This window comes from Amphiprion ocellaris, chromosome 8 (assembly GCF_022539595.1).
Source record: "Amphiprion ocellaris isolate individual 3 ecotype Okinawa chromosome 8, ASM2253959v1, whole genome shotgun sequence".
NCBI lineage: Eukaryota > Metazoa > Chordata > Actinopteri > Pomacentridae > Amphiprion > Amphiprion ocellaris.
In genome coordinates this window covers 35,437,329-35,458,703 of record NC_072773.1, presented here as the reverse complement: position 1 = coordinate 35,458,703, position 21,375 = coordinate 35,437,329, and the positions used below count along the sequence as shown (strand labels likewise).

The window sequence follows — 21,375 nt, the reverse complement described above, 5'->3', positions numbered from 1 at the left end:
CTTCAACATGTGCAGTCAACTTCTGCCAGCCTCCCAATCCAGCACAGAGATGCATGAAAAGTTTTATTCCAAAGTAACACTCCAAGACTAATGACTGCCACTTTCAGAAGAACAGTGGCGGCTTCCAATCTTAAAAAAAAAAAAAATACGGCAACATCTGATACTTTGCTTTGCTTGCACGCAGTGAAATTCACACTGCAGCCAACTACATCTTCACTCTTCAAGCTGTGCTCCTGTCTGACCTTTTCCTCCTCTTCTTCTTCCTCCTGCAATCCAGCCACCACCCACACATTAAGACGCTGTTACTGGTTGAATTATTTGCAGTAATTGAGCACAGATGTGTCTGGGAGCTCAAATTTTAGCTGTGGTGCCATCATTATGGCCAGATTAGTCATCATGCTTGGTTACAAATAACAGTCTGGCTCCCTGTCCCCTCCTAAGGTGATTGGTAAAAAGCACGAGGGCTGTTTTTGAAAACTGTACATAGCTCTTTGCCACCTTCCAAACATATCATTTGGTCAAACTTGCCCACGGAGAAGCGTTTGAAACCACAAACATAGTTGTCAGTTCTTTGAATAATATGAAAAAAATGCACAGTGCATGCCTATATCTGTAAGGTTTGAGCTGAAAATGTTTTATCCTCCCTGCATCATACCTTGACAGGTCCTTGCCGGCATTTAGAAACTCAAAGGGAAAGGGATGGTGGAAAAAAACACCAAGAAAGAAGTAAACCACGATGACTGCTTGGTGAAGATGGAGAGGAAAAGTTAGTATGCAGGAAAAGTTGCAGAGAGAGTGCAGGTGTGACATTTTGTTTACTGAATATGCAATCTTTTCTGCTGAAACTAAAATATTAACAAAAATCATAATTCCATTTATTACTAAACTCTACAAGTTTTCATTCACTCATAAAACACTCAACTAGCTACGAGCAGTACAATCAAAACAATAGGTGTGTTTTTCTACTTTGCAGCCCTCCTTTGTGATTCAGCCTTTTTATGCACTGAAATTGCACAAAACATTGCAGATTTAAGAAGATGTATAGTGATTGGACGAGATTCAGTCAAAAGAGAGAATAGGCATGCTGCTGTTTTTATTTCTTCAGCCTTGGCAATGCTAAAATCACATTTTCTTCGTCAAATGGATTTATCAAGGAGGTAGCTGTAATGTTTCTCGGTCAGTGTTCATGCCCCTGAATCAATGTCCTTTTGTAATCCCTGAATCTGAGGAGTCTAGTGAGGTCTAAGTGCCTCATATTGATATTTTCAGTCTTTAGCTCAGCTCACTAAAGTCAAAACCACACTATATCAGGGGCTAATAATACAGAAGATTTGTAGAAACACTGAAAAATATCATCCCTTTTGTTGCCATGGCTCCTTTCATTTGCTACCTGCTAAGCTGCACCTTGAAGGAGAATGAAGCCTTCTATAAACCTTTACTTGACGCTTGCTGTGTAAATCATGTTTGGGGTGATCTATTAAGGATTTGAGATAAGAGCATCATTTCCTCTCTTTGCTTCCAGCTTCTCTCTGTTCTTTCCTCATTTCCTCGCAGGCCGGCAGGAAAATTATCTGACAAAGACACAGTGAGTTCACCAATCATCTCCCTGCAAGTGTGGATATCTGCTACACATACGTTTAGTTAGCATAAAATCAGAGAATGTGCATGTCTGCAGAACTTAAAACAATGCATACATTATATATGATAATTAAAAAGAAGTTTAGAAATATGCTGGGCTAATGTGCAATGATCGTCTGTGTTTTGTCGATTTCATTTTAATTCCTGAGAGCTGAATTTCAGTAAACCACATCAGAATTCAGCTCCTTTCTCATTTTTAATCTACAAAGAAAACATGAGGCTTGTGAAAAATGATTTGATTTTTGAATAAGCTCTACTTTTTCCTCACTCTAAGTCACATTTAGGGCTTGTGTTTGCAGAAAGGTTGATATATATAAACACATAATAACAGGGAAGAGGTGCCAATAATACTGCAAAATATAACTTCCATGAGAAAGCAATGAGGTGCACTACAGTACATTGTGCACAGTTGTTTTGTAACGCTGATAATTTATGACACTTTATGACTTGGTTCCAATTTTTCCCACCATCAAACTTCCTCAACCCACTGTACCAACAATAAACAGTTTAACTTATTATCAAGCGCACAGCTGAGGGAAAACGTAATTCTGCTCTCATTTAATAAATAATGATTTGGCCCTGAGACTAAAACAACTGCTGTACTCCTTGTGGCTTTGTAATGATGTAATTATCTGAATCACTATCCTGGTCTGGTTGTACTGAAAGCAATTTGATTAACAAAAACGCCAGACAGCTGATCTAAACCTGCATGTAATACAGCTTCTTACAAGAGTGTAACTTTCTGCGACACATAATCAGATCCTGCCTGCGTGATTAGCCAGGTGTGTGGAGGAGTGACAGAAAGCCAGAGCTTGGATTTCTCGCTCAACCGTGAAGTCTAAGAAAGAAAAAAAAAAGATATCTAGTTGTTAGAGAGAGATCAAGAAAGCAGTGGGAGACTGTGACAGCCGCCTCTTTGCTGCATCTTCAAGTGATGCCATTCTGAGCACATAAACACTTTAGCTTTTGTCTCGCATGCTGAGGCCTTGAGTGTTCAGGTGAGTCTAAATCATAAAAAATGAGATCATGTTCCTTTAGAATACAAGTTTGAATACTTCTCTGTATCTTTGTATTGAGATGAAAGCTGTTATTGCAAAGTCACTGGATGAAACTAAAAGCTAAAATACATGCAAAGTGCACACTTCGCTCCCTCTTAGTTTCATATTCATGTGAGGATGACCTTCCCACCATCACTTACATAACCAAAAAAGCAAGATTTAAAAAGTTAGTGTGGGAGGTATAATCAAATAATGATATGGTTTGAGCTGCCATTCTGTGGCTGTGGCTGCCTCCTGACTTAGCTGCTAGCCATGAGCACAGCATTAGCCACTGTGAATGCAGATGGGTCAATATATAATTGCTGGACCTTTTGGAACATAGTTGACAGGTATCACTGATGACATTTTTGCTGTTTTCAGGCCTAAAATCAACATTTCTTTTATTCTAACCAAACACCACATGGTATTTTTAGACAAAAAATCTTCTAAATATTATACAGTTGAGTCAAATTGAAATTGAAAGTTATTTATAAAGATATTGTAGTAAACCCAGGGTCTCCTCTACATTCATTGAGCAGCGGCGACCCACTGCTGCTGAAATCCCAGCCGCTGCGCCTTCAAATTTCTTTTTTTAAAATTTTTACATTTTTTTTATCGTCGCAAATACTCCACCGCCGCATGTCTCCACCTTCACAGCAGTCTTGCACTGTGTTGGGTACTCGTGAGTACTAAGGTAAACTACAGATAACTATCTTGCTCAGTATCTACTCTTTGAGGGGTTAATATGATGTTAATTAGTCGCGAGAGCGCGGCCTTGAAAGTGACGTCACATCAGGGAGCAGGGAGCCTGCTGCTGAAAAAAGTCCTAGAGGAAACACTCAGTAAACCTGTTGACATGCCATAAATCCACACTTAACTCACACACTACTTTATATTAAATAAGTCAGAAAGCCTTGGAGTCTGGCCAGTCTTTTCTTCAGGAGGAAATGACATCATGTGGAGCAGGTCATGTGATCTGGAATTAACACACTTCCTTCAGAGGTGTTTTTGTAATGGGTAACTTAGTGGAAAGTGATTGCTCAGACACAGATACAAATTGCTATTTTCCATATAAAAGTTGATATATTGCCAAAAAAGAAACATCTGTCATGATTATCTCAACTTAATAAGAAGAACACAATCAAAACTATTTCTGAATCAGCTCATTTTATTATTGTTTATCTAATTAGAAAGTGGTTGTTATTAAATTGGGACGGTTATTTAGTTGACATTTTAGTGATATCCAATCATTTTTTATTAATAAGTGATTGTTTCCATAATAAATAATTATGGAATTTGTAAACACATGATCATAATGTCATAAAAACATCATTTTTTTTACCTTTAATAAAAATGTATGAAAGATATATCCCGTGGACTTCAAAAGTCCCTCAATTATATACTGACCCAGTAGCACAGTAAGTTAAAGCTGCACTGACTCCAGCAAGTGAATTATTTGGGTGTTTTCAGTGTAAATGGGGAAACTTGGCATGCTTGTAATAAATGTCAACATCATCTGTTATCTCCAACTCAAAACACAGCTCCAGTTTGCAGATGTGCTCGTCTGTCCCTGTCTGTAAACAGCAGCTTTCAGTGTTGATCGGCTGTTACTTGTGACGTGTAACCAGTCAGACAGAGCTGTGAGTGGAACATCGTAGAGACCGCAGAGTGACTATAGACACACTGAAGTGGCTGCATCAGGACCAAAGTAGGGCATTTCAATTATCCATAATGGGCCAATACAAATAATATTACCAATAATCAGAAATATGTGAAATATCAGGCCAATAATTAATCAATCATTACTATCGATGGCAATGTTCTGTGTTCTGTAAAGATTCCCATTCTACTCATGAGGCACGTCTAAATTAGCACAGCAACGATGAGTCGATCAATCATTTCGTGAATGATTAAAGTCTGACTAAAATGCAAAGCTTACTTGGATCCACATTAAAGATCTGGGCAGCTCTTACTGTCATTTTATTTCTGATGATTGACATGTTAATTTAAAAACATAACAAAAATCATTGATAATGAAAATAACTATGAGCTCTAAGACTTAAAATCCTTTACACTAAACTGTTTTCAATATATACGGATCAAAATTTAAATAAACCATCTTGGGCATTCTATATATAATGACTTGGGATGGGTCTTTTGTCCTGGCTAAGACACTAAAAAGTCCTATATTTCTGATGTATGCCTTCAGTGACCCTCCCTCGCTGCTGATTCCCACAGGCGTCTGATGCTAACCTTTACATTGTTGCAGTAAAACTTACACGGAGGACTCAGACTTTGCCAACAATAACCTCCTGCTGCTTCTCCTCTCAGCAGGGATGAAGCACAAAATCCTCATCAGGTAGGGATGCAGCTCCCAAAATAAACCGCTCCCCTCAAAGCAAAAGGCAGTCAAGGCTCCTTTACCTCTCTGGAGGAAGACTAAGTTCAAACTACAGTATTCATCGTGAATTTTAAAGAGAAACAAGCTCATGAAGATCCAAGTCGGTCAAAAGATAAACCAGGAAGCTGTAGGGAAATATTCAGACGTGTGTGGCTTCAGTAGAAAACACTGCTGTTGTTTGATTGTTATTATTACTGTTACTGTGACTGCTACCAAGAATAGACCTCATTTAATGTTTTTTGCTTCTCAAAGCCCACTTTTATTAACCGTGACTGTATTTTACCTCAATGCAAACACAATATTTGTTTACATTGTCACATGCAAAAACTCTAAATCTTACCAAGTCTATTTGTCTTATTTTTAGTCAAAATGTCTCATCCCACTGGATTTAAGATACATTCACTTAACAAGATGGAGGGACTTGTTTTAAGACAATGCATCTTAACTATCTTGTTAAGTCAAACAATCTTGAAATTATCTTGTTTTGAGTTGAATTTTACAAGAAAACTCAATAAGTTTAACCCTCGTGTCGTCCTCCAGGTCAAAATTGACCCGTTTTAAAGTTTGAAACTGTGGAAAAAATATATTTTCACAGTGAAACTTCTGATGTCCACATTTTCAACATTTTTGAAAAAAATTTTGGTGGAAAAAAAAGAAATGTTCAAAAAGAATGTTTCTTTGAGAATATTCACATAAAAATCAACCAAAATCCAGCAAATTTTGTTGGATTTTGGTTGATTTTTTTTGTGAATGTTCTTAAAGAAAATATTAGAAGTTTTACTGATATATATGTAATCACTTTAGATATTTTTAGGATTTTTTTGGAAGATTTTTGCTCAATTTTTTGAAAATATTTACAAGAATTTTCTTGTCAAATTCGGGGGATTTTTAAAAAAAAAATAAAACTTGTAAGGGAAACTTTTAAGGAATTATTGGAATTTTCTTCCTGAAGGTTTTGCAAATTTTCAGAAATTTGTGGAATTTTTTTTTGCTGAATTTTTGGATTTTTTCATACAAAGAAACAATATAAAGCTCAAATTAGGAGGTTACATGAAAGCAAAAATATATTTTTGAGTGAAAAACTGCTTTTTTTAAGCATGCCTGCCTTATTTTAAGACACCTAAGCTTGACAATCCTAATGTAGCTTCAAATAAGTTTTCCCAGCTAATTTTAAGATCTCAGTATTCTAAATATCATATCTTATTTCAAGAAATCTTACCAAGCCATTTTTCACTTGTTCTAGTGGCAGATTTTTTCACTCATTTCAAAGTAAAAGTTCCTTGAAATACATTTTTTTTTCTTGTTTTGAGAGGGGCATTTTTTCCAGTGTATGCTCTTCTGTAGAGTGTGGAATGCCAGTCGCTATGTGTCAAACTGTATTTGCAATCAAATAAACACTGAAATGATCAATGTATCAAAGCCAAGAGGTGGAGATGCTTCACAGCCATCTCCAGAAACCAAAGCAAAAACATTCTTCTTCTTTTTCCTCAACAAGTGCAGCCTTTCAGGGTGACTTCACCAACCATGGAACACATGAACCTTTCATAATAACAGTAAGCAGGAGACTTATCTTACAAGGAATCTTGGTAGTTTTATATGGCAGGAAAAGGACTTCCATGCTCTATTGAGAAGTACAATAAATGAATAAAACCAGCAATTTATATCCAGTTACTGCACTAGACATTCACAAAGAGTTCAGGTTCACAGGTTTGTAGAGATTATTGTAGCGGTAATTCAAGCAGTCACATTCTAATAAGCTGAACTCTTTATGATTATCATATGAAACTTGCCACGCCGTAATGCTCCTCTGGTTGAATGTTCAGTGGGTCCTAAAAGGGAAGATCGAGTGAAATCACCAGCTTTATGCTTGGACGGTTCACTCTGTCTGTCTCATACTTTCCCATCACTGCCTCTACCTCGAGTCGCCTCTTCTTCCTTCCCTGACCGACTCCGCCACTCCAGCATCACCTGTCCCCCCCCCACCTCCTCATTCTCTGTCACTGTTTAATGGGGTTCCCCGAGCTCGTCTCTCTTCTGAGCCTGCCATATTTTATCTGCTGGCACAGAGCACGGAGAAAGGCGAAGGCTGGAACAAAAGAAGGCCCTAATGAGTAGTGGAGGTGATTAAGGAATGAATAGACGCCGCTGCTGGAACCTTCAACCCAGCTGCCCATGTTCCCCGGCTCAGTCTGCAATCTGCAGATAGACGCTGCCTCGCTATTCTTACGTCTGCCACTCGCCTTTAATTGCACTGACATTCTCTGGTCCCAGGGCTGCCGGACTTGTGATAAAGCTCGCGTATTCATGCATTAATCACCAGCCGCCAGGACAAGCCTCCACGCATCCATCCCCCCGTCCCCTCCTCCAACTGCTTCACCTGCCTCAAGACCCCAACTCAAGGTACCCTATAAATATCCTACAGATAAAAGGAACTAATGGACCGGGGGTGTGTGATTGCGTGGAGCCGGTGCTTAACGTTTAGCCGCCCACGCCAACCAAAAGCCCCCAGATCTCGAGATGCCTTCGCTGTCAATTCATATTGTAATGAAAGACTTGCTGAATGTGCAGAGCGGCCCATTCAAGGAAAGTGTGCAGGCTGGAAATGTTATTAGTCGACGTAAGGACTCGGTAGAAAATGAGCTGCTGCCCGAGAGACTAAACCGAGGAGAAGCGGGCTTTTGTTAGCGCGTGAATGTCATTTTCACAGTAGCCATCAGAGGAATGAACACATCACCGCTAGATGTGGAGTGAAAAATGTCCCATTTGCTCAGGTCCATGACAGACCAGAGACAGGTGCCTGCAAGAACTGCGGCTTTTTTTTTTTTTTTTTTTTTAAAAATGGCCCGAGCTCGGCCACTTCTGCACGACATTCAGTGGAAATTAAAGCACTTTGGGAGATGGAGAGCTGCATGAATGACACTTCCTATCAGGAAAATGAATGGTGATGAAACGTGCATCCTCTGGCAACATGCTGGATTTGATAGGCTTTAAATAACACCTGAATTAAACCACTGACAGGCCTTGGTATTCTTTAGCAGCCTGTTGTAGCTGAAAGAATGTGCTGCAAGATCTTATAAGTGGATGTTTTCAATACATGTAGGTTCTTAGCTGCTTAACAGCTAACACAGACAGCTGCTAGTGAATCTACCAGTCATTATAGGTGAGGATGCATGGTGAGACGGTTGGTAATAAGTTGTCCAGGGGATAAATTAAGGAATGCACTGCTGGTTTGTCAATTTCACAAACATAAACAGGATTACAGTGAAGTATGTTGTGGGGAAATTAAAGCCAAGTCTGTGCAAAGATGAGGAGAAATGTGCATTTCTAATTATTTTAACGGAATAATTTACCATGTTTTGAAATATCTGAATAATACTTTACACTGTCATGCCAGGAGTTAGAAGAAAGGATCGATATCATCTCCATATCTGCCTGTTAAGCCAATAAGCATGGAAACGCATCCCCAAAAACTTAAATCTACAGTGTTCATTTCTCAAAACTGCATTAATAATATTCCTGACAAAACACAGTCTTACAATGTTAGCAAAATGCTCCCCAGGACTTGGCATTACATCATAGTACTTTAACTCACTACTGCATATTATAATAGAAAACAGAAAATCTGGGGGATACTTAATAAACTAATTCAGAATTTGCCTTGAGAATAAATATGAAGATATTTGAATAATTATCCCTGATGCAATTATACAAAAAAGAAACCTAGGAGGTAAAATTAAAAATAATCCTCTTTGGAGCCCCTCAATTTGTTCAGAATCCCATTTAATAAATACCATCTATACCAAATGTGTTTTATGAGCTGCTTTTAACACCAATTATGACCCAAAGGCAGCACACAGTTATTCAAGTCTAGTATTCTCTTAAGTGCCTCGGAGGCTGCTTTTTTTCTTTTTTTCATTTTCCCTAAAGCAACAAAGCCCACCAAACAATGTTATGTTATGTATTTGCAGCTTTTCTATTAGCACTGCTGCATGTTTCACTGCAGAATATTTTAATCTGCGAGCATTTCATAACATTTCATCTGAATAGCCTTTTCAGTACCAAGTGTTTCTGATGAAAATTTAATATATAGCTTCTGTCACTTTAATGGGTTTCTAACTGAGCCCGTTAGGGAGGCGAGTCTGACACAAAACAGTTAACAACAAAGTAAATTAAACTAAAACTGTTGAGTGCTGTCTGCCAAGGATTAAATGGAAGGTGTTTTGTCAAGATTAAGTCAACTGAACAAACTGTAAAGTAGCATAAAAGAGCAACAACCACTTTCCGTTCTACTCTCTCTGCACACACAAAGTTCTGCTTCACTGTGAAAAGCTCAGTATTGGTTCACACCAGCGATGGGTGAGAATTATTATCTCAGAAATCGTTTTTATCTGTGATAATTAACCGCTGATCATCACGAATTCGCATCATGTCACTTTCATTCAGACTGCAGCCGAGATAGTGTATCCATTCCACCAATGCCGATTTGTGCATATTCAATACGTACCTTGGAAATTTTGCAAGCACCGGTTTCTTCTAGGACCGGTCGGAGTGGGACCTAAAGTATTATATATCTGTTATGCTTATTATATATCTGTTCTATGTGTCACAGACAAATCAACAGTCTGCACTTAATTTAGCATCAGCTGGAGAGCAAAAGCACAAACACAGGGGTTCCTCAGTTTATGACGTCCTTGACCTACAGCGTTTCGTCGAACTGATTCAATGGAACTGCTTGACACTATCAGACGGATTTGTTTCCATTCTCTGGTTGTACACCACCTTGGATTGTGCTACATTCACTAACTTTCTGTCCTTCATTATGGCTCCCAGCATAAGTCAGACTCTTCTGATGCTTCGAAGAAAAGGAAAGCATCTCCATGGAAGTGAAATTAGGTAGAATAAAACGTTGGGAACAGGAAGAAACACAGACCAACATGGGTCAAGTAGTAAAAACAGGTCAACATATTGTAGTGACCCTCTGTGATGAATGAGTGAGACTTTATCTGGTTCTCTGCTGGTTTATTGAACCTTCATACAGGCTACTGTGGACCGTAGCCAACGCCAGAATAACTAGAAAAACCCCATAACTTAGCTCCAGAATTAGCCACCGTTCCCAGCTCTCTCTACTGCTGACTCTCAGCCAATCAGAGGTGAGCTAACTAAACATGGCACGTTCACTGACATCAGGTAAATCTGGAACTGAACAATAAACATTGAAACCTCAACAATATCAGTCCGCTACAATGTTCTGTTATCTTCTAGTAAAATGATTCATACATGCATGAAAGTTGTTGGTATTCATGACTTTTCCATAGAACTGATCAATATCATGATGTACGGAACGGCTTTGTTTACATTTTCGTCGGAGTTCTGACTTACGGCAAAAATCGACTTACATCAATCCGTAGGAAGGGAACGCTGACATAAATCGAGGACCCCCAGTAATTATTTTTTTACATAATTGTAAATAAATTCAGGCATCAAGGGGTTATGAAGACAACGTAATGTTGTGAAATAACGAAGACTAAAAATATGGAATCTGAGGAGTAACTGCTGCTGTTATAAATGATAAAACACTGAAGGAGTGCTGCTATTTCAAATATGAGCATGCAAGCTTGAAAACCGGGTTGGGTAATTGAAGAGGACATAATGACAAAGTAGGCGGAAGGTTAAGAGTGAGAGGCGGCAGGAAATAAAGACTATATACGATGAGGTCTCTTCAATCAAGGAATAATGTAATTATGGAGTGGGTGGGAATGATGGGAACGGTTCTGCTGCGGGAGAGGAGGGAAAACAATAGATCAAAGACAGATCGAGATAGAGATAAGATATATGAGAGCTTTGATGATAAATGGTTTTTTTCTGAATTCTATTAGTATATCATAAACTTATTTCTCCCATCTTTTTTCTAGTGTTTTCTTTTCTCTTTTTCTCAACATTTTCCTTGCCGTTCAAGTAAAGGTGGAATTGTCCTTCTCCGATAAGCAGGAAGCATGAAAAGTCTGCTGGCTTTCATTGACAGTAGCTTAACACAGCTGACTGGAATTAATTAGTGAATAAAAAGAGTAAAAAGGGGAAAAATTCAGGTGAAAATGAGACAACCGCGGCGCTGTATTGACTGATTAGCATGGCTGCAGAAATGTAGATTATGCAGAATTCATCATGCGAGCCGGTTGAAACTACATCTCAATGTTATGTGCATAAGAGCGTCTGCTAATACGAGCGAATGTGTAATATGCGGCATCCGCAGTGGCACAGCTCTGCACACAACTCACATGAGAGACACACACAAGCTTCCCATTATGACAAAAATCCTCCTCTCCTCCCAAACTCATCCCAGGCAATAACAACTCTTCTGTCCCTCTCTGATCAGAGGCTCTTCTTCATTCCACTCTCTCCCTTCACTCTGAAACTCACTAACACCTAACAAATGCCCATCTCTGTTCCTCACTTCTGCTTTCATCCACTGACTGCAGATCATTTCTCTAACACCGGCCATGCTTTCCCCTCTGAAGAATCCTTTCTCCTGCCTCCACGTCTCAGCTCATCCACCTGTCTTCTCGTCTGTCTCATCTTCCACCTTTTTTCGCCCATTTCTCACTCTCAGTTAGTTTCTGCCTTCCTCTCACTGCGCTCTACATTCGTCTTTATAAAATGTGAGATAAAATAATTGGACAAATTCAAGTTGATTGACCCCCAGAGACATTTTTTCTCTCTCTGCCTCTTTAACACTCACACAGTCTGATTCAGTCAGCTTGTCGTCCACGTTTAATGATCCCCTCTGTCTCCGGCATCAAAGCTGTAATATGAAATGACGATATTTAACGGCCATCCAGACACAATACAAGACAGGACTGATGGATTCTGTGCTGTGAGAGCCAGTTGTTCATCTGCAGGGGGACGGAGCTTTGTGGCGAGTGAGCAGCAATGCAGATTTTGTGGACCCCAGAGAGTCTTTTTATGTCTCCTGACACTGTTGCTACTGACAACCACATCTGTGTGCTATTCCAGTACGCAAAATATGTGTTTTTGCAACTGTCCCTAATCCCTGAACTGACTGCACAGTTCACAGAAAACAGGTTACATAAAAGCCAAATGGAAGAAAAAGAGATCTGGATTATTGTTTTTTTGTTTGTTTGTTTGTTTTTTTTTTAGGAATTTATTAAACAGCAAAGTCACAGTTCTTACATTTAAAACTGCAAAATGTGTTTACCAAAGCCAACCCTAGTTTGCATAATTCAGGGATATTTTTAAAAATTGACTGGTTTAAGTCACTTAGACTTTGAATAAAGTATTTCAGGTCAAATTTGAACAGTGTACTGTGAAATTTTGTTTTCCTTTTAGGTAAATTGCGGCCATTTGTTAGTCAAAAAACACCCATAATCCCAATTTACTAAGTGCTTGAATTTACTGTAGTTGTATTCTCTCCTGTGTTTTTTTTTTTAGAGATTTGTGCACAAAAACAAACAACTAGCTGTAGCAACACTTTGAAATTAAGCCCATTCGTTTTTTTAAAAAAAGCACCTTGGTGATGTCCAGAGATGTCTTGACCTCTGTCCTACATGCTCAGTGCCGGTTTTTATTTGGATTGCACTCTAGGTGACACACACCAGGAGAGGGCAGTGAAAACTGGGGAAAGTCCGATGAAAACTGTATTGGCAATGCTTTCTTTTCCCCACGGATGTGTCAGGAGGATTTGATGCCATATTGGAGACATTAAACTGCCTCCTGGGTGATTTCTTTTAAAGTGAGGTGTCTGGACTGGTCCAGCAAGAGAACCAAGTCTGGCATTTACCTGGTGTATGTAAGGTTTGTTCAGACAAATAATACATTTAATTACTGCTAGTTTAAGTCCGATGAGGTCATGCTGTCCTAATAATGCTATTTTTCTTACAGTGTAATTTGCTTTAGAAATTTTGAGCAATGCAAAGGGATATTTATCTTATCATTAACATCATCATACTCTGGCTTGCTGCTCCGTTGCCTCTTAAAGGTCAGAGGTCACACAGTAATGTCCCTGATGATCGCAGGCGTTTAGTCTCTTCAACTTGGTGATAGCTATATTATCCGACAGGGGAGAAAATGGAAAAACTAAAATCAAAAACTGAGGCATTAAACAACTCAGAATGAAAAATGATCAAGGGGGATTTGGGCGAATTCATCCTCGCTGTGAGTGATGCTTTTTGTCAATACTCAGAACAGCGGAATGCACTCATGAATTGGATTTTTCTCGCCAATTAGGGCTGTTGAAGGCAACACAGGCGCCCGTCCATTCAGGGATTATTATGCCTGATCATACGTGTGTGTCTGCCGATGCGTATCGCACGTGCGCCGTATGATAGATGTGCCACAGCGCTGCCCGGAAGCAGGTACAAATGTTCCCAATTATAAGACAACGTGTGAAAACTGACAAGAAATGGATGAAAAGCGAAGCAAGATTGAGCAAAGCTGGAGGGAAGTATATGAGGGAACGTGTTTGTGTGTGTGCAAATTGTGCATCTCTAGTGGTTTCACTTTCATGAATGAGTGTCTAGAGGTTTTATTTCGAAATATTCACAAAGGAATGTTCATGCTGCACAAAAGACTGACGTTTCTGTGTTTAAACTGTGCTTAATGAGTGGGATACGGCTGTTTGAACTGGGCCAAAGCTAACAAAGCATTCATGTGTGCTTGTCTGTACCTGAATGCTGAATAGGACAAAGGTGTCGGTGACAGTATAGCAAACTAAAAATGTAATTAACATGTGTTTGACTGTCAGAGTAGAAAGTTGATGTGAGGTCGCGGAAATGTGTCGGTTCTCGGCTGCCTTGTGTGCCGTTAAACAATGAAGGAAGAGTTCAAATATAAAGCTGAAACCAAGTGGAAAACTAAAAATGTAGTCAAAGAGGCATCACAAATTTGTGTCTGTACTCCATATTAGTATGGAAGGAGGTATTACATATCTCATCTGGCCTGGAATACCTTTGGATCCCCCAGGAGAAGCTGGTAAACATAGCTGGATAAAAAGAAGAATGGATAGGAAAGACTACAAAAGAACAATTTATCAGAAGTGAGGAGTATATATGTACTGTATGTTTATAATGGACTTTATGCATTGACATTGTGTGATGGGTCTGATAAGGTAAGTTTAGTAGTTAGTGTCTGTTGATATTGAACAAGAATGGACTCTATTTTTTCAGTAACGGGTCTGAATATGACTTATTCATGTCCGGCTCTACTAGACATGACTTCGATCCAGCGCTAAAATAATGATGGTATGATTGATTTTCTCACAATGATTCTGCACTAACCACTTGTCTGTAACTTCTGGACTCTTGACCAAAGGGAAACACTGATAACATTATTGATCAAAGATTATTTTTCCCAGTAGTATCCATTGAGAAAGTCTCTACTTGATGAATTAGTCCAGATATCTCATGCAAAGCTACACCAGTCCCAATACAGCTTCATTCCATTGTTGCTCTTTAATATGTTCCCTAATATCTCTTTCCTACGCTAGTTTAATCCTCTGTTATTTGCGTTGGCAAGGTCACAGAAAACTGGAGCAACAAATATTTTAAAGCTGGAATGTTGCAGTACTCCTTGATTTTCAGTGTTTTGACCAGATTTTTGTACTAAAGCTGTAAATAATTCTGGAGATCTGCAGTTGACAGATTGTACTTTTGTTTCAGAAAGTCGAATGCAGCCTGAAGACCATCTTTATCTACTCTAGTTAAATCGACAATCTACCAGCAGAATGGCTTGTTAGCTTTTCCAAACCAAATTGATGTTTTTTATGTCAAATTTATTTATTTTAACATATTTGTGTTCCACTTTCTGAGTCTCCCTTAACCAGGAATTTCAGGCTTTTTGTGTTTTAAAGAGATCAAGCGATAGATGATGATTTCAACGAAGTCAATATACAGACACTTCCTTTCATCTCTTCTTTGTTTTTCTCTGTAACCAGTGGCTAAAATCTGGTAAAAGTAACCTGCAAACATTTGCACAATTAAATTCCATAATTCTACCATTGCACAGAACCGGCACAGTCCAAATCAAATCATTTGGAATTCTCGGCTTAAAGATTTATCTCGGGTGCACAGATGGATCCCGAGTCAAGACGCACATCAAATTGGTCTCAGAAGGGAAGAAGCACACTCCTCCTCCAGAGAGAGCAAAGCAGTGCAGAAACCACAAATCAAACAGGTTAGCAATGTTCCATGAAGCTCACAGAGCATGACGGCGCCCAGTGCTACACTACTTATTCAATATCTCACTCTACAAAACAAATTGCCAGTAAAGCATCGCTTACCCCCACTTCAAGGCCAACCAACTGCCAGACATAAACTTTGGTGGGATGTTACGCATGAAGCAGGGTCTTTTCACAACTCAGCACTTCTGACATCAACTGGGGAAAATCCTGCATCATATACACAGACGGGTGATCACGGTATTTTCTCTGAGTTCTGGACGACGTGAGATATGGATCATGGAACAAACCAGCCTCTTCCTGGCCAGGCTATACATATTTTATGCAATACACATGTGCTGTCTGCATGCGGATTTCTGAATTGTGTTTGATCAAGCAGCACAGGCTAATGTTGACAATGATTGTGTGTTGAAAAATGTTCAAACACACTCCCACACACAATGTGGCTGCAATTAAAACATTCAAAAGAAAAAAAAACGAAGAAAACACCCAGTAAGAAGCTTCCTCGACCTTTCTCAGGTGTGAGCTTTCATGCAGTGACAGGAAATGTCCTCTAAAATAGGAGAAGCGCCGCCGCCCCCCGCATGGAAGCTGAGGACAGCGGGTGAACGGGTTCAGATGGCGGACTCGTTTGGGAAAATGTGGGCAGGGCAAGTTCCTCCTCCGTCAACAGCTTCAGCCGAGGTTGCATTCAACAAGCCACTTAACCCCTCGCTGCTCCAGTGGAGTGGTTCCACTGCCAAACTGCAGATAGCTGAGGAAGCGTCGGACAAATCCCAGACACTTGCAGAGGTGGGTTTGAGTGGTTAGTGACGTCAGAACAAGAGTGTTTATCGACTTTATCCAGGTGAAAGAAAGATTTAGCAGAGGATGAAAGTTACAGTAAAGTTGGGTATGCACTGTTTACATTTTACAGCATTTTCATTTATGGTTTTTGGACGTTTTTATTTATAAGCAATCATTAATTCATTTTTTTACTGTTCTTTTTCTGTGTCCTCACAGATTACCGCTGGAGTGTTGGCTGTTTTCCAAACAATATAAATATACTTTCTTTCCAAACATTCTGTGATTCCACCAAAACACACCACAGGAAACGATTCCTGCCTGTGGACATTAAACTATGTCGATAAATATATTATTATTTATTACATTATATCCTTTTATCTTCATTTTCCTAGTACAATGTACATTTTTACATTTTTTGCTGTTATTTTTCCACTTGAATTTATATTTTTTTAGGACACATTTTTCTATTCTTGTTTATCTTCCATGCCAAAACTTCCAGACTTTGAACAGGAGCAACTGGAACATTATCCCTCAGGGATCAAAACAGTATTTCTGATTCAGATTCTACAATTCTAGCAACAAACCACAAATACACAGACTGAAAAGGTCGACCTGTCTGGGCAGTCTCTTCCCAGCAATGCAATAAATTGTTATATGTGTGGCCTCACTTGACGCAAAACCATAAAAAAGATGAATACTATGAATGATTTGGGTCACGGAGATAAAGCTGCCCTGAGCGACTCGGCCACTTCATTCAGCTCTTCTGTCTCAATTTCACATAAACCCAAAATAATGACCCAAAAAGCCTCTTTAAAGTTTAGCCATAACCTCGCCTCATCTCCAAATGCTCGCGTGGCAGCTATTAGGTTCTGCAAAGCCTTTTCATCACTCCACCAAAGCACTCAGCAACAGCAGCAGCACTGAAGCGGAAACCATTCAGGTGTGTTTGGGGCTTTATCGATTGGCAAATGAAGGGAAAAGGGGAGGATTGGGAGTGCAGGGGAAAGGGCGGAGGGGGGTCTGTCTGTGTGGAAACTCAGTTGGGGGCAATGGGCTGGGACGGCCAACAGTCAGCACCAATCAGCATCCCAGCTTGAGCAGCGTCCTCAGCCATGATGGATCGATTTGCACACAGCGCGCTCACCTGCTCTGCCAAAACATTGTTTCAACTCATCTGTTTATGTTTATTCACGCTGCTCATTATATGTTCGAATGAATCAAAAATAATCATTGCTTGGAAAACAACTGACTGTAGAGCTCATTATTCCAAAAGCCTCTGATTTTATTTCCAGACATTATTTACTGTCAGCAAAACACTCGTGGCTCATCTCCATCTATTTCCATGTTATTTAATGGTGCGCTGTAATGCATATGCAAGAAAGAAGAGGGCTAATGGGTTGTTGCCTCAAGTTCAGTTCTCCCATCCAGAAAAGGCAGTTAGGGCAAGGAAAAAAAAAGAGAGAAGTCAGTAAGTTTTTCAGCTTTCAGGGAAAAGGCGAGGGCGTCTGGGTCAGTGCAGGTCCGTGGCTAACAAGCTCCTAAGAGACATATTGGTTGGGGGTTGGCAGTGGAGTGGTCACATTAGTCAATGTGCCATGAGAGAACCGAGTGGAAAACTCAGTGGCTGTAAAACCGTTCCTTCTAGCAAGATGAATGTACAACAAGATCACACATTAACCCTAAACTCTGCAACATCTACAGTCCCCGTATAACCCTTAAACAGCACCAACGCTTATATCTTTGCACCAGCATTGTCAGAGTAATGGCATCCAGAGGGGGGATATATGCAGAATATGCAGCAGCCTATTATACATGCAACTCTTCCTCGTAATAGCTGATGGTGGCTGTAGGGCTCGGGCCTTTTGTCAAATACTTCTACATCACAGGAGGACATTTTCAACCCATATCAAGCATGCTTTGTGCCCATGTCCCTGGTTTTAATAAGAAAATGGTGATATGTGCCACATTCTACAAACTGAAGACTCATTATCCCCAGTTTAAAGGGCAAATGTAGACTAAAAGCCTGAATAACTAAAAGGTTTTGCCAATTGGATCACAATGCACTCGATCTTTACTGTCACTTACGTCTTGAACCATGAGATTATTATGCTTATTATGATATACTGTGCTTTGCATGTCATCGCAGATAAGAAAAGAAGTTAACACATGGAGTTGTAGTAGATACTATGGCTGGACGGTGGTTCAGTTTCATTAATTATCACGATTTAGTGGCATTATGTTGCACCAATGTGCAATTGTTTTTATAGAATATAGCCTAATAAATGTGTTTTTCTGGGACAATCTGAAACCTGAGCTGACTGTATATTCCTCATTACCGTTTCTATCAAAATAAAAGCACAAAATGTCCTAAAAAATATTTCTAAAAAAGTTTTGAGTCCCGATTATCTCAAAAGATCACATCACATGACCTGACATCATTTTCACCGTTTGCAGATACAGTGCAACCTCAAAACTGCAAAAAAAAGTTAAAGAGGCAACTATAACCAACTAATATTAACTTGCATTCTAAATAAAAAACAGGCCTATTTAGCAACAGCCACAATAAATGGCAGAAGAAAATAGCAGATTTTGTTTAAAAGCACACCATACAGAATATCACTGCATAGCTGCAGGTGCACACGGTGTGCATTATGCCATTTATAAGTCTCCACTGTGTATCTACAACTGTGTGAGTATGACAGTTAAATTGCCCTACCTAATGCAGTAAAAATGTCATCATTTACGCCATCCGGGAGTCAAGGAAAGAGGGCGGGGGTGGTACAAATTGAACTCACTGTGCGATCTAAACCATAACATGCTTGTTTGGAAAATGAAAAAAGAGGCCAAATGTAACTGGGAAATTAGATAAGGAGTGAGAATATTTGTCGCCAAATTAACATTTTTACCCTCTGTAGTTGTATTTCTAATGAAAAGCTGATACAGTGGCTTTGTTAATCCTTGGGGGGTAATTAGGCTCCCTGTTGTCCCAGTAAAGTAATGAATGACACAAAGCTCAGTTCCCGTAATAGATACACGTCTCTAGAGGCATGTATTACCAATGGAGAAGTCATTAACAACCAGAGATGTCATTAGCAAGAGGACCACCATGAAATTTATGCCAGCGTGGGAATGAAGAATGAAGATTATGAGCTGAAAAGCAGCATCACGTAAAACAAAGCACAGGTAAATGATGTGCAAGAGTCAGAACTCCATCAGGAACACAAAAGCAGATTTTTGCTTCTTTTTTCCACACAAAACAACCCTTCACTTCCAAGAATTCATGTCTGTTTTTTTTCCCACCGACAAAACTACATCGCCCAGCCGTTGTCAGCTGGAGGCCCTTTCCCGGCGTTTTCCCTGTCACGTCTTCATATTCCACGCTTTGCCTTTTCACATTTACAGATAGCTGCTGAGTGGCTCGTAGCGGACGGCTCTGCCAGCCAGCTCCGTGATGTAAGTTGTCACTGCGATGTGTTGCTAGGCAAAGAAGCGGAGGGAGTTTTCTAAGTGCTGGGGTTTACTGCGTGTTGACATTTCTGTCTGCCTGCCACCAGGAAGAAGTGCTGTTTTGAGTAAACACTGCCAACAGCAGCAGGAGATAGATGGGGAGAGGTTGGTGCTCTCTGAACCTTGACACTGACAGGTTTTTGACCCTGCCAAGCTGCTCTATTGCTATATTTCACCCTCGTGCTTTTCTACAACTGTCACTGTCAAGCTGATGCCTCGTACTGCCAATTATTTGTGTCGCTCTGGTGATATATAACTGACACAGAACCTCATGGATGTCTCACTAAAAAACAATACTGGCTTCAGATTCTCAGATTCTGCAGCTAATGAAGAAGATAGTATGGGCTGATTCACAGTAAAACAATCAACCGCTATTTGCAAAATCATAAATAGTGACTGTAAAACCTTGCACATTTAGCATTAGCTGGAGTACATCTGGTAATATTAGTTGTGCTTGTGCTACAAACTCCACTTTTAGCAATTAATCTGCAGGAACAAAAAAAAAAAAAAAACAAACAAAACAAAAGCAAACCACCAAACAACAAAAAAATATGCATGAATTCAAACCCGAAAACTACGTGACAAATTGGTATTACAACAAAATGCAAAGCATACTTTGAACTTGAAAACATCCAGTCAACGCTTCTTTTAATTATATATAAAACGAGAACATATTCAACCACTGAAAGTCATTCACCAAAGGAGTTTTCTTTTTACAATCTTGTGTTCTTGGGGATCACTTTACATTATTTAGTGGGGAAAAAAGTAAGCTTTTTTTTTTCAAAAAGGTAAGCTTTTCCAGGACAATTTATCTAGATAGGTGTATAAATTCTAAACAGGTAATCTGCAGGAATGAATAAAAGGAAACCACTAAACAACATCAACAAAAGAGATCTACAAACAAAATCAGATATGCATGAATTTAAAACCGAACCAGTCAACAACTGTCTGCAGTGATGGTTAGTAATAGCATCAGGGGGCCCGACTGAGTGGATTTGATAAGTGTCCTATATTTAAAATAGCACAGCGGAGCAGCAGATCCGGTGGATTGGCCACAGGTCACCTACAGTAGCGTCTCAGCTAAATAGAGTGAGGCCTCTTGGTTAAAAACAGCTCCTTGTAATGGATACTAGGCGGTGGCAGCATCACTGTGAGGGTCAGTGTCATTAACACAGTGCATGGTGGAGTGGGCGTCTGGTATCGGCTCGTGATTATGCATGAACAAGCTCGCTCTGTCTAGTGCGGTGTGGTCGAGCAAGTAAAGAGCCTGAAGAGTTCGTCCTCAAGAGTGGAACATGTGTGGTCAAGGTTACACAAGAGGTGCTCTGGAGGTCTGTGGTTTAGCAGCACAAATCTGTTTTCTACACTGGCGTCCTAGTTGGTAGCCCTAAATATGTCCAGATATAAGCCCACGATATGTAATGCAGAGCAAGCTGGCCTCAAGTGCCACAAGAGACCTGTTCATCTCCCCACAGGCTGCCTCTCCTGCTCTGCATCCTCTGCATTCTTTTCCGAACTCTGGGCACTTCCCGATTAACATGTGCATTCTCAATCCGAAATCTACTCAGAGTTCAAGATTCAAGAGTGTTTATTTGTCACAGTGATATGCAAAGTGACTGTTCCTAAAGGCTGTGCAAAAACAATAAGACATTATAAAAAGAACATCCATCCATTATCTATACACTGCTTGATCCTTATGAGGGTTGCAGGGGCTGGAGCCTATCCCAGCTGACTAAGAATGAAGGTCTAACGCAGGGCTACACTTAGAAACAAACAACCAAGCACGCTCACAGTCACACCTATGGACAATTTAGAAT

The 21,375-nt window shown here is 39.8% G+C and overlaps 1 protein-coding gene across 10 annotated transcripts in view; it reads right to left on the bottom strand.

Annotated features, from left to right (window-relative positions):
• The window catches only part of kazna (kazrin, periplakin interacting protein a), a 228,083-nt gene that overhangs the window by 76,834 nt on the left and 129,874 nt on the right, over positions 1-21,375 (bottom strand). The window lies entirely within an intron of this gene.